Source organism: Microcebus murinus, chromosome 8 (assembly GCF_040939455.1).
Source record: "Microcebus murinus isolate Inina chromosome 8, M.murinus_Inina_mat1.0, whole genome shotgun sequence".
Taxonomy (NCBI): domain Eukaryota; kingdom Metazoa; phylum Chordata; class Mammalia; order Primates; family Cheirogaleidae; genus Microcebus; species Microcebus murinus.
The window spans coordinates 45,669,452-45,681,686 of NC_134111.1; the positions used below are offsets into that span (position 1 = coordinate 45,669,452).

The window sequence follows — 12,235 nt, forward strand, 5'->3', positions numbered from 1 at the left end:
TGTCAAGAGAGTGGCTACTAAAGTGAGCACCACATGCATACTCTGAAACAAAGATTCGATGAAATTAAACATGGCAGACTTACACATGGGAGTAATGAATTCATTGTCATTATGATCATATAATTGATCATAACACAAACACAAGTTTCCCACCCAGAACTTTATGATTAAAAATGATGTTTACACATACACACATACATAGAAACTTTTAGAAAAAATACATACAGCAATTGTAGCAAAACTCTGTCAAATTTTCCTAATATTGTTTTATAAAGGAGTGGAGCAGCACATCAATGGAAGAATTGATTTTTCATTCTCATTTGCTAAGTGATATGTGGATATTGAAAACTACGTGTTATCATAATACACGCTTCTCTTATTAAGATTACTTTATTTTTTAGATAGTGCAAGCAAATGCAAACACTAAAAATGAGAAAATACTTATTTCAGTTAAATTATTCTTCACTCTATTAATTTGGATTAATATAGGCCCAAACTATTGTATTAATTTTTAGAGACTGACATGGAAGTTAGAAGTAATTCTTTGTGGGTACCACATTAAATTCTCATTGCTAATATTAATCACATAGTATACCACATCAGTAAAAATGACACTGATAAATTATTATATATAAGGAAATATGCAAGCAAAGTCTTTTTTATAACTGGAGTAAAGAATTATGAATACCCTATTAAGTGAATACATACTTATAACCTTTGTTGGTATAGAGGCATTATTCCCATCGGGTCGAGGAGTTTGATAACAGTACCAGTTATGAACAATATAACTATGAAATTTAACTTCACAACAGGTTATTTAAACTGATTGAATTTATCTAAATTACTTCAAAATAAGAAAGTGGAACAGAAATTAATATGACTGAATATTCTATAAGGCTTAAGGTTTTAAAATATACATTAATTTAGGGAACAATGTTAGAGAAATTTATAACTATTAATATGTCCTATTGTGCCAATTACCACAAAAACAAATTTTAAATGCCATATGTAAAAGACTGCAGCTTTTAATGGGCTCAATTCTTGACTTCTCACCTTCAAGTGAATCTGTCACCAGAGAACTGAAGGACAAGGCCCTACGATTTTGTGAAGAGAAGACCAAGCCCTTTAACCCTGAAAAAGGAATTACTGGCCTAGGTTTTGAGGCAAAACAGTGAGAGGAATTGCTGATAGGAAGAACACAAAGCACCTCCCTGATATTAGCCGGAATATTAAAAATAGGAAATAGTTTTAATTGTTTTCTCTCAGATGATAACAATTTTAAAATAAAATGGTTCTTATTTGCAAAATTCTAATTTAGGCTAAATTAATGAAAATACCTTCAACATCAATATTTGGTTTGCTCATTGTTTAAAAGAACATTAAAAAAGATCTTATGTCAAATCAGATGAGCAAGTAAAAATTCAAATGATTTTATGTAGTGTATCTTGCCACTGAAACCTTTTTTTTCATATGCACCTTTTATGGCAACATTTCATTAATTAAATTCAATTTGGCTCAGATTTTATATCATAAAGTTATTAAATATAGAATAGAAAATTTAATTAATTTGTATCACAAGCCAAATGATTGTGGCTAATAGATTTTGGGAAATGCAATGTTTTTCTTCAAATGCATTAAGTATTCCATTAATGACTACTTCAGTACTGTATATGAAATTAAATATTTAAATGCATATCCTAACAATATAGACAGTTTAGTTCTAATCAATTCAGCCTTTGAAATCATACTTGCTACAGTATAAGTTTCTTTAACAGAACCCTAAAAGAATGCCTTTAAATGGAAAGGCCAATATTTACAATAAGAGTTTTCTCTTGAGGTGAAATTTATTTAATTCTTATACTAAGCATCACTAGATCTAACGATTGAATCTTGTTTTACTTTCTTTACTATGCAGAGACAATCATGCCAATCTTATGTATCATTTTATATAATGAGTTTTATAATTATTTAAATTTCTGTAAACTCAATCATTTCTTGTTTAGTTTTCCTTGTAATTTTGGAAATGGAAGAATCAATATACTATATTAAGAGAAGTGGAATAAAATACTTTAGTATGAAAAAATTCCCTTCTGATATTATAAATAGATAATTTTGTAATTTTTATGTGGATTTGATTTTCAAAAAAAAGTGAAATATGCTTTTATTCTATTACTTATTTGCTTGCAACAAAGGTAATTTTTATCTTTGGCAGTCCACATATAAATAAAATAAAAATAAATGTAAACATAGGATCAAGAAGGCAGACTCACTAGTATTAGGAATAGAATTATGCTATAATTAGCATTCCTGTGTTTTTATTGGATAATATTATATTATTGACTACAAATACCTTCTAAAATTTTATCTTTTCTTTATATGAAAGCGATACGTTTGACTCAAAATTTTTACATGTATAATAATAGACAGTGCAAAATAAAGTCCCCCACACTGTCACCTTCATTCTACTCCCTACAGTGTGTGTGTGTGTATGTGTGTGTGGCATATCTTTCCGTATTTTTCAATGTGCATTCATAAAGCATTGTAGTTCTGAAACAATCCTTATATTGAAACAATCCTTATATTGTAAACTTACATAGTTATTTAAGAAGCCCCTTTCAATTACCGAAAATATGATCAAATTAAAAGTTTTATTATTCCTCACTGTTCTCCTATTGATTGCTTTGGAGGTATGTTCTTTTTTTTTTTTTTTTTTTTAACATTGCATGTGAGTAGAGAGCCTGCTAAATATAGGTGTCATATTACAAAATGCCCTAACTTAGTCATTTACAAATTTATTACTGCTATTTCCTAAGATAAGCATTAATATCATAAGGCTATGTCATGCTAGTATGGATGGTGGTTAATGCTAGTTGGTCATTTCTCCTGTGGAGAGGTATGAAGTAGGATTGTCTAATGACTTGATAATCTGCTGTTCAAAAGCATAAAACCACCAAATATCTAGCAGCATTGTAGAAAGCACAGAACTCAACAAAAACCTTACTGAAAGAGGATGGTTGATGCCGAAAACATCCCAAAGATGTTACATTTAAAGTACATACTATATGACTATTTGCTTTACACAACAAAAGATTTTTTTTTAAGTAGAAGAACCTAGAATAGTTATTTCATCTGAGCATCAAAACAAATACATACAAAAATTGGCAAGAATTTTAAGAGAAACAAATCAAAAGGAGGACATGGTCAAAAAGAGAAGAAAAATTATGAAAATAAATATTAGTGAAAAACTAAGTTCTATTATATGTTGGTAAGCAAGAAATATTTTTTTTTAAAATTAGGTTAGAGTCAATATCACCTATCTTTCAATTTAACAGTCTAATTTCACAATCAGTATCTATAATGTTCCTGATTCATTAAGGAGTAAAACAGTAAAGTTCAGGATAAAGGAACAAAGGACCTTTAGAGAAGAATCCACACACAGGTACTATGTTGTGTAAGAGTTCAGTGTTTTCCAAGTTTACCATTCTATTATAGGATAACTGAATTTTATATATTCATTTCTGGTGTAGAGCCAAAATAAGTTTTCCTCTCTCTTGCAATATAGGTCTTTTTCCCCTCTCTGGAGAAGTGCAAATATTATCTTATTCTAACCTTTTAAAAACTGGAAATGACCTATGATCCTACCATTTGTGTTTTTCATCTTGAGTGTAATGATACATAGTTTCTTTACACGATTTAGCTCTTTGGGCTTCTCAAGGTCCCTGCAATCTTTTTCTGGTCCTGACATTTCTCAAGATTCTTTTTTCAAAGGTGAGGTCTCAAGTTAAAAAAGCACTCCAGAAACTCTTGACCAATGGAAACGTCAATAGTACTTTCCTCTCTGGTGTCTGGATTTTCGTGTTACTTCCACTAATTCACCAGAAAATTGTCAGTTTATTCACTAGTTGCAATAAAATCTTGTCTCACATTATAATTATGGGCAACTAAAATTCTGGCTCTTTCTCAAAGAAAGGGCAAGAACATGGATTTTTTTTTTCCTTTACTAATGTTTTTTGTTTATTGCGATCAGAGAAACATTGCGTATAGGTTCTTGGGGAAACAGCCTGTCAATCAGCAGGAAATGCTCTTAACAGTTCCATCACAGGGTCAATATGGTATATAGTATTCAGTTGGAGAAATAATTAGGTCAAATCTCACCCAGCATCAGGGAAATTCAAAATAAAGCCAATGATTCACTGAGAGCTTTTATTTATTTATTTATTTATTTATTTATTTATTTATTTATTTATTTATTTATTTATTACCAGAATCTTCTACCTAGGGCACTTTCTATGCAATCAAGTGACAACTTATATGATTAAATGATATGATCTTGAATATAAAAATAAACATACAAAAGCAGCAACTTTTGGCCACATAAGAAGGCTGGACTGGCTATAGATAACTGAGTCAATCCTACAGGATCATCTTTGAGTACCTTTCTAATGAAAAGGCAAGGGACATTTACGCATAAGGGCCTGGAATGTAAAGTAACCATTTGTATTCAAGGGCTCTGTGCCCTGTCACAGAATCTCTATGCTATTTGCAGAGATATTTCAGCAGCTAGAATACAAAGAGTCAAATCAGAAATATTTTAAACATTTTATAAACAAACCTTTAAATAGTTCTACTACTGAGGCTTGCTAAAAAAATTGCAACAAGTAAACAAGAATTGGAACCTAAGTAAACATGAAATCAAAATGTGAGGATTTCGATCAAAATCAAAAGGTGTAGATTCTGAGACTCTAGCTTCTCAAATATTGTTGATAATTTTAAAACAAACACTAAGGGCAAAAAACCCCCCAAACTACCTGTATATTTGAGTCATTTCTGTCATTTGAATAACATTTGAATCAATACTACACAAAACGAAGAAGGGTTAGGAAAAAGAACTTTCAATGAATGGAATAATTACCAGTTTTTGAAACGTGAAGATTTCTAGTATTGAAAATACACTGTAAAATAGAAATTTTAAATAGATAAAATACTTCTCTCCTAATCTATATACAGACAGCTTCTGCAAAAGTGCCCTATTTCAAGTCATTCTTAATTTAATATTCTGTTTTTATTTTATCAATAGAATGGCCATTCATTAATAGTACCTCATCTTTCTAACAATAGTTGAATAAAACAGTAATAATTTATAAATTCAAAATACATATATGCATATACATGTATATTTCTGGAAATAGTTTTCTCAAAAATTATGTGTTTTACCTATATCTATGTAGATACTGTTTACATACACACACACACACACACACACACACACACACACACACACACACAATCTTTAGGTTCTAGATGAAGGAAATTTACTACATTCTGGAATAAAATAGTTTTCTATGAGAATATTGCCTCTAATTCAGCACCAAGTTTAAAATAGAAAAATATGTCTCTTATTTTAGGGCATCTTTAAAATTAACTTCAAGTAAACTAGAACACTAGGACAAGTTATTTTTTTCATTTGAGCTGTTAGCATTAATATCTCTAGAATGTGTCAATTTCAGGATAAGGTTTTGCTTTTGTCATTGCATAATGGATAATAATAATACAAACATATCAACAATGACAGAGAAATACAAAATATTAATTAGTTTATTAAAAAAGGCAAGATTCTTATTAACATGGATTTTTCCCCTCCAGGAAACCATTACAGTTCATTCAACCAGGTATACTAAAATTAAAAATATATATGTATCTGAATATTATATCCTCCTTTTATATGTTTCAGAAATATTTGATAAGGTAATTCATATTAATCCACTTCTTATTTTAGGAAAAATGTTTTATATTTTATTGACAGATTTAGTGTTTATTTTATTTAGCTCTATTTAAACTTCTTAGGTTCTAGAGGCTTTTCTTGTTATGTACATAATCAGAAACTTATTCTCATCATTGAGTAATATTGATTCTAGAATGAAACATTTCAAGCACTTATCATTCATCTTTAGGCAAGGCCTATTAACTTTTAATTGATGCATTTTGCATTTGAGAAAATAAAATCAAATGCTAATTACTAAATTGATTGAAAAAAATAACATCCTAGTAATCACTGTGTTTAAAACCATTTCGAAATGTACTCAAAGTTTAGACTAGAAACTTGATACTTTGGTTCTGCTTCCAGTTTGCTAGATGTATAGACAATAGCTTAATCATGAATCTCAACTTCCTTATCTGTAAACATGAGGCTAGAACTACAATGATCCTTTCCTGCTCTAAGATTTTATATTTATGCCTGAAATATTTCTCCTCCCTGCACATTTTTAACATCAGTTTAATCTACTGAATTTCAATGTGGTAATTTAATGTGATATAATGTGTTATACATCTACATTTAGATAGATTAAATTAGAAAAGGAAGTTGATAGAGGTTTTCAAATTAAATGTTGCTTCAATGGCTTTTGTTATATTCTGTATTTTACTTTGATAATCCATCCAATAAAAATCTATAGCTCATGCACTTGAAATCACCTAAAGACATGAAGAATATATCAAGAAAGTCATCAAGAGAATTACAAAAAATAATGTAATTTCCCTGGTTACATGCTACGATGTCAATTCATCTATGGAATAGCTGTATATGTTTCTACTTTCTTGCAATGGGTCAGGCAGAAAGATTTCGTAGCTGAACAGCATGCAAGACACTGAAAAAAATATCATATAAGTATGATTTTTTTTTAGGTAACCTGTGTTAAAGTGCTCACATATGTCTCTGCCTGGTTAAAAGCACAGAGCTGCATCCTTGATTGATCCAGTTTGATTTTACTCCTGTGAGAAGTAAGAAGGTTAGGTACTGAGGTTTAGAAATGCAGCATGATGAAACAGTTTAGTCAACTGTGATTTAAAATGTTTAAAGTTACATACCTGTAAGTAAAAATTAGTTATATGTTTGAAAATCCAAACTATATGCTCAGTGTTAAGCAATATATTTTAAACACAGTAATAATATTAAATAGCATTCAACACAGACTTGAAAACAATCAACTAAACAGTTACCTAATTCTGTTATTTAGGAGATAGATTTAAATACTATAATGTTCTAATGCAATCTTTGGCATTCTGTTTGCTCTTCAATACAAGCAACATTATTTATGGGTACATTATAGTTGTATATATTTATAGGGTACATGTGATGTTTTGATACAAGCATACAATGTATATTCATCAAATAAGGATAATTGGGATATCCACAACCTCAGGCATTTATCATTTCTTTGTATTAGAAACATTCCAATTCCATTCTTTAATTATTTTAAAGAATACTCTTATTGTTGATTTAGTCACTTTGTTTTGCTATCAAGCAACATTTAAAACTAAGTTAATTCTCAGTGTGGGGATGGGGTGGGGTTAAAGTGTATAGCTTAAAAAGCATATTCTAAAATTAGCACTTATTGATTTACTTTTAATTATCATATTTAATTAATTTTGACATTTCAAACAGCATTGTAGGAAAGTGATGTTTTCAAATTTATCAAAATATAAAGAATAAGAAACAATGATTTAAATGTCAGACCAATATTTCATTGTTTTCAGGCACATGAACAAATCCAAAAAAGATGGAAAGATTTTTCAAATAGTTTGGAAACAACCTGCAAAAAAGGAATAGTCTAAGCAAAATTCTATAGAAGAATGCTTTTTAAAAATCTCTCTATAAAAGATAGGATCAAATGCTTGCTTCCCCTAAAGGCATAACTCTAACTAATCCCTAAATCTTGTTAAGTCAAACCCATTTCTAGAAAAGATTATTATAGTTTCTAAAGTGCAATAATGAATGAAAATCTAAACTTCCCTCATGGTGAAAGCAGTAACAGGCTCTTTGAGGAAAAAACTTTGATAAAAACATCTAAGGAGAGATAGACCTGATAACAATGTAATTATAAGCACCATATAGTAAAAGGACATAAAATATTTAACCTTGATAACTGCAAATACTTTTTTTTTTATCAAATCAATAAAATGAATGCATTTTATAATAAGCAAGCACATTTAAGTCTCTGCTGCAAAGATGACTTTCAAAATTGCATACCAAATAGATGAATGGGTGGATGGATGAGTGAATCAGGTGAAGAACATGAATGCTGGTTCCTCTGCTTGAGATTTCCTTCTACACTATCCCTCCCTGTGGAATCTCCATATTTTAGGGTCTGGCTCAAGTTCCACATCCTTTCATATGCCATCAGCCTGATATATAGTTCCTTATTCAAATATATCCTTAATGGACTGGTTTATTGTCATGTTATGTAATATGTTTTACTCTGCTCTGTTATAATTATTTGTATATTTATCTTAGATGCAAGGTGTTAGATTATAAACTTCTTGATGTCAATGATTGCTTACTATGCACCTTTGATGTGCATAAAGTTTTTAGTGTGGCTTTTTGGGGACCCAATATTTAGAGGGAGCCAAAAATATTTGATAAGTCTATCATAATGCTGGGCACATAGTCATGGGAAATTTTAATGAGTTCTCTATTATACACAAATATAAAAAGTGAGTAAAATAATTATATTTGGCAACCTAGTACTTATGCAATTAAGTGATAAAGATAATATAGGTAAAATAAATTTCATGTTTTACATTTTCTTTTTGCCTTTTTATTATGTTGGACCACATGAAATATCTACTTTTTGTAGATAAAATAATCTTTTATTTCTTGGTAATTTTATGTGATTTCAAACTATAACATTATAATGGACACATACTTTCCCAAGTTATGCCCAGTATCTACATCTCTTAAAACATAAAATTACCTTCCTTTAATTTTTGTAACATTTTCATAAAGAAATAATGACGATCAGTAATATTAATAATATTAGAAGAATGTGTCAGACCTTTTTGTTATCTTTCAGTGTACCTTACTAAGAGAGGGCAGATTTTATGTGGGGTGGCAATATGCTTTAATGTGGAAAAGGATATCACAATTCAATTCTAATTAAAATTGTCCTGAGAGAACACAGTCTTGAAGGAAAGCAAAGTGGTAGTATGTAGAAGAAATGGTGCAAATTAATTTAATGTTTTTCTATAATAACTCAATAGGTCCTAACAAAGGAATTGCTTTAAAGGCAATAATCTGGACTTTAGTGATGTTTCCAAGTCACATCTCAGTTGCATCAATAAGCCAGGGAGAGCTGGATAAGCCTTAGCATCACTAAGAACCTAGCAGCTACCCAGCAAGGCTTTCACAAGAGAAGAATGTATCAGGTAGAAACCACAAGGACCTGAGTTTGGTCCAGAGGAGTTCATCGTATTTATCAATAATTTCCATGAAAAAACAGAGGCCCATTGCTATAATGCACATATATGTATATAAAATGCTATAATATATAAAATATACAGATAATATTGAGTAGATGGAAAGGGAAGAGTTATGTTATCTTGAGAAAGAAATATATTCTAGGAGTAAAAATCAATTCAATAAAGAAGGGAATAAGATAGTTCTGAGGAAACAAATTTAAACAGTCAAAACATAAAGATCATGACTGATTATTGAGGTAGGCTATAACCTAACAAATCAGCATTAAGGAGGATTAGAAGCACAATTAGTTCAATATTAGAATCCTAATGAATTGGTAAATGCACAATATCATTATAACAGAAAATCTGATCCCTAATTGCACCATTAGAGAGGTATAACAATAAACAATTATATTCCACTCATTCTCTTGCCTTTCTGTGGCATGTAGTAGAGTGGTTAAAGTTTGGAGTTCAAATTTAAAAAAGACCACAGACACATCCGTGATTAACAGTATCTTTTCTTAGTCTTTTAGAATCTCAGTCATCTGCAAATATAGATATCTGGGGTGTTACAGAGAGGGAAATTATTATGTAAGGTGTGTCAAAGGGGCTGCTGTATACATTTTATCCTTTGTGTGTGTGTATGTGTGTTTGCTTTTTTCTTTTGTATTCACATCTTAAGTGTTGCAGTTGATAGACTGTCCTCTTACTATTTATGGTCCTATAGTGTAGCAGACGGTGTGGGTCACTGCCCACATCCCAGTTCAGGCGAGCCATGCATTGCATTTCTCCCCCTGCCAGAAGTATCGGTTGCTGAAGGCTCACAGCTGTGTCCCTCTGGGAACTGTCATAGCAGAATGGGGGTACCTTGCCCAAGATGATACCTCCTCCCCTCGAGGGGTAGAAGGAGAGCCTGCATCCAATGAAAGAATGTGAGGGTACAAAGGCCTCACCCCCTTGCATCAATCTGGGTCTACACCAAAGGGTCATCCCAGCACCAGAGATGCCTATAGGATTAGCTGAGGCCTCTACTGCAATCGGAGTGGTTCAACTTCCCCATCTGCCCAATCATTCTGCATCCCTCACTATTTTACAGGTATTAGGTATTATTCCTAAGAACACTCCACAGTAAATCTACAACACACACAGATTTCTCTTTTGAGCTGGTTTCCCAGGAAACTGACTCCTGCATAATTCCATGATTAACATAAGTTAACATACAAAATTCCAACCTGTCTACAACTCTGACTTCTCTTCTGTCATTAAGACCTATGTTTCCAAATACCTACTGTTCAGCCTCACTTGGATGTCCTGAAAGTAGCTCAAAATAAAGATGCCCCCAAATTATGCCTCCATAACTCCCCTACTTCCTAAATTTTCTCCTCCTCCTGTATATTTTCAATAGCATCACTGTCCATCCAACCTTCTAAGCCAAAACCCTTTGTTATGGATTGAATTGTATTTTCCCCCCAAAATATGTTGAATTACTAACCCTGGTACATTTGAATGTGACCTTATTTGGAAATATGATCTTTGCAGATATAATTAAAATGAGGTCATTAGTGTGGGTCCTAATCCACTATAACTGGTGTCCTTATAGGAAGAAAAGACGACAGAGACACACAGGGAAAGCACCATGTGAGGACAAGGCCAAACATTGGAGTGCTGTAGCTGCAAGGATTGCCAGCAATCACCAAAACTAGGAAAAAGCAAGGGAGGGTCCTCCATAGAGTCTTCAGAGAGAGTGTGGCCCTGCGGATGCCTTGGGTTCAGACTTTCTAGCCTCTGGAACGGTCAGAGAACAAATTTCTGTTGTTTTAAGCCTCCAAGTTCGTGATACTTTGCTATGTCGGCCCTAGGAAACTAATGCATCCTTGAAACAGCTCACAACCTCATATATCCAGACCCTGAGCCCTTTATATTTTAACATACAAGTTTAAGCAAAATATTAAATTATTGTAGCTGGGTGACAGCAAGATTTTTTTTCCCCTCAGAAACTCTTAGTACAGTGCCTAGAGCGTAGTAGGCTGCAATAAATGTTTATTGAACGAATGGGTGCATTTCATGCTTCATTTGAGGCTCCTGAGGAAGCACTTCACTGCTAATGGTGAAAATCTGTGCAGTGTGTTGCTAACGTCAGCAGCGTGCCTACGGGGCTGCATTGCACCTCAGGAGGAGGCTGGCTCTGAGAGGAGCCATCAGTTTGGTGCTGTGTTCTGAGAAGCAGTGTCAGGAGTCATTACCGCATGAGTACATTTGAGATGACAGCATGTCTTTCTTGTTTCTGACCAAGATTGTATCTTCAGAGGAATGCTGATGTTCTATTGCCAATTGTTTCCTTTCCTCACAACTGCTTGAGGTACTTGACTAAACCTCTTGATTGAACTCATCTTTTTGGTCGTTTTCTGGTAACAGGTTTTACTATAAAATATTTAGACTTGATTCTGGAGTATATATTTTACTGTCTACTGGGACAAGGAAACTTGCTTACCTGAGAGCTGACACTAGCAGAGATCTGATAACGCTCCATAAACTAAACTGGGAAGATAGGATGGTAGGCTATAAAAGAGAGGGTTTTTGGAGGGAGAGAAGATGTGAGTGAAGTGTTGAAGATCAGTGATGTTCATTCCCTTTATTCAAAATGCAGACCTTTAAACAAAGAAAAGGGGAAATATATCCCTGGCCTCTGAATAAAGAAAATAATACCCTGGAAACCTGAATCCAAATTAAACTAGGGATGAAATTAGGCTCACTCTTAAAAATGTATAACTGACACATAATAATTGTTCATATTTATGGGTTATATGTGATATTTTGATACATAATAGCAAGTCAGGCTAATCAGCAAATCTATCACCTTAAACATTTATCATTTCTTTGTGATGAGAGCCTCTCTTTTAGCTATTTTGAAATATGCAATACATAATTGTTAACTCTAGTCCTCCTACTATGCAGTAAAACACCAGAACTTATTCTTCCTGTCTAACTTTAGCTTTGTATA

General features: G+C 32.2%; 1 protein-coding gene and 1 long non-coding RNA gene across 5 annotated transcripts in view; one reads left to right on the top strand and one right to left on the bottom strand.

Annotated features, from left to right (window-relative positions):
* Positions 1-12,235, top strand: part of LOC105867224 (uncharacterized) — a 142,531-nt gene that overhangs the window by 84,601 nt on the left and 45,695 nt on the right. The gene's annotated exons all lie outside the window — the stretch shown is intronic.
* Positions 1-12,235, bottom strand: part of SCN9A (sodium voltage-gated channel alpha subunit 9) — a 92,133-nt gene that overhangs the window by 38,121 nt on the left and 41,777 nt on the right. The window lies entirely within an intron of this gene.